General features: G+C 45.8%; 1 long non-coding RNA gene across 1 annotated transcript in view; it reads left to right on the forward strand.

The window, feature by feature from the left end:
- The window catches only part of LOC116979894, a 7,644-nt gene extending 5,561 nt beyond the window's left edge, over positions 1–2,083 (forward strand). The window contains exon 3 of the long non-coding RNA XR_004413798.1: positions 2,073–2,083. This is a non-coding gene — a long non-coding RNA (uncharacterized LOC116979894). The remainder of the gene's footprint in view (positions 1–2,072) is intronic.
- Positions 2,084–2,156: the final 73 nt, after the last annotated feature.

Below are 2,156 nucleotides of genomic sequence, written 5' to 3' on the forward strand. Positions count from 1 at the left end.
TGTTGTAAAATAAGCTTCCTTTTACAAAGTCCCCCTTTTAAACATCTAAACAGGCGGGTTGAGCATAGAACATAGCGCAGCGCAGCGCAGCACAGGAACAGGCCATTTGGCCCACAATGTCTGTGCTGTACATGATGCCAAAATAAACTAATCTCCTCTGCCTGCATGTGGTCCATACCCCTCCATTGTTTCCAAACCTGTTGCGCTGTTGCTGTTATTAAGAATGCTATTGTTCCATTTCTCATAAGCTATCAAAAAACACCCTGGTTCCTGGATCCATGTCTGAAAGCTTCAACACCACGATCTCATCAGCCTCCACCTGGTAGCGCGATCCAGGCACCCGCCACCCTCTCTATATACAAATCTGTCTACACATAATCCATATCTCTCCATTTCCAAATATATATCCAAAAGGATCTTAGCCACAATCGTGCATCGGAAGGAACTGCAGATGCTGGTTTATGCCGAATGCTGGAGTAACTCAGGGGGTCGGGCAGCATCTCTGGAGAAAAAGAAGAGGTGACGTTTCTGGTCGGGACCCTTCTTCAGACTCACAAAGCCACGATCGTATCTGCCTCCCCCCCCCCCCCCCCCCCCCCCCGAGCGCGACCCAAGCACCCGCCGCTCTCTGAGTAAAGAAAAACGCCCCGCACATCTCCTTTAAACTTCCCCCCTCTGATATTAAAGCTATGCCCTCTAGTCTGACATTTTGATTGTATACTCTATATCTATACCTGTGAGAATTTGTATAGACTTCTATCAGATCTCCCCTCAACCTCCGGCGCTCCAGAGAAAACTGGTCGAGTGAGAGGTTTACCAATGAGATGTATTTGAGGAGCGGGGGGGGGGAACGAGTTTCAAGAGTCCAGTGTGTGCAGACAGTTTTAGTAAAACATCTTTACATACTTAACGTTTGATGGTGATTGCAGGAGTTCCCCGCTGTTAGATGCACAGAGACCCAGCGGAGACACGGAAATGTGTACGCAAGTTGGGAAAATGTACTGTAACTCGACTTCTTCTTCTTGCGTGTGGCGTGCACAGCCTAAAGTTGTAGGACAACTTGTTCTATTTGATCCTATTTGGTTGTGCACGCCGGGTTGATTGCATTCGTCGAAACAGGGCGGACTACGTGAAGGTTGCAATCTCCCATCCCCTGTGACTCGTGTCTATCAGTGGAAAAGCTTCAGCACGAACAGTCAGAGTGACTTGGCCGAGTAACCTGTCATTGGCTACAGCATTTTAGACCCTGCATTGCCTCCTAATAAAAGATCAACTTTAAAACTCAATAGAACACATACATCCTTACATTACGGTAGAATACCGTACCTCAATATACATCCGCGAGGGGTAGGTTGGCCGCTGCGGTGAGCACGGAAGCCTATGGTGGAGCCGCCGCAGGTGCAGGTCTTGGCAGCAAATATTCAAGCGAGTACATAGGTTTAAGGTGGGGGGTGGATGATTAAATAGAAACCTAAGAGGAAACGTTTTCACACCGTGTGGAAGGAGCTGCCGGAGGAGGTAGTTGAGGCCAAGACAACCGCACTGTTTAAGAAACATTTAGACAGGTGCATGGGTGTGAAAGGTTTAGAAGGGTATGCGGCATTAGTGGGAAGGTGGGACTAGCATCTTGGACAAGTTGGGCCGAAGAGTCTATTCCATGCTGTATGACTCTGACTCTATGACACAAAGTGCTGGAGTAACTCAGCAGGTCTGGCTAGAACATGTCAGGAGTCAGATGTTATGGGGAGAAGACAGGAGAATGGGGTTGAGTGGGAAAGATAGATCAGCCATGATTGAATGGCAGAGTAGACTTGATGGGCTGAATTGCCTAATACTGCTCCTTCACATAACTTATGAACTTATGAATATGGATAGCTGACGTTTCAGGTCGAGACCCTTCTTAAGACTGAAGTAGGGTCTCGACATGAAACGTCACCTATCCTCAACTTATAACACAATGCATCATTTATTGATATGTTCCAACATGTTGTTTGGTTGTTGTGATTGAGAATAGTTTAATTGACAAAAAATGTTGTTTTTTCTTTGCTTATGACATTATAATATTTGTGTAGATGCAATAAACCAAATATTTGTTTTAGAAATCTCTAATTGTCACTATTGGAAGTTAAGGTGTATAAACACACCCTTGCATTCTT

This window comes from Amblyraja radiata, chromosome 13, assembly GCF_010909765.2.
Source record: "Amblyraja radiata isolate CabotCenter1 chromosome 13, sAmbRad1.1.pri, whole genome shotgun sequence".
NCBI lineage: Eukaryota > Metazoa > Chordata > Chondrichthyes > Rajiformes > Rajidae > Amblyraja > Amblyraja radiata.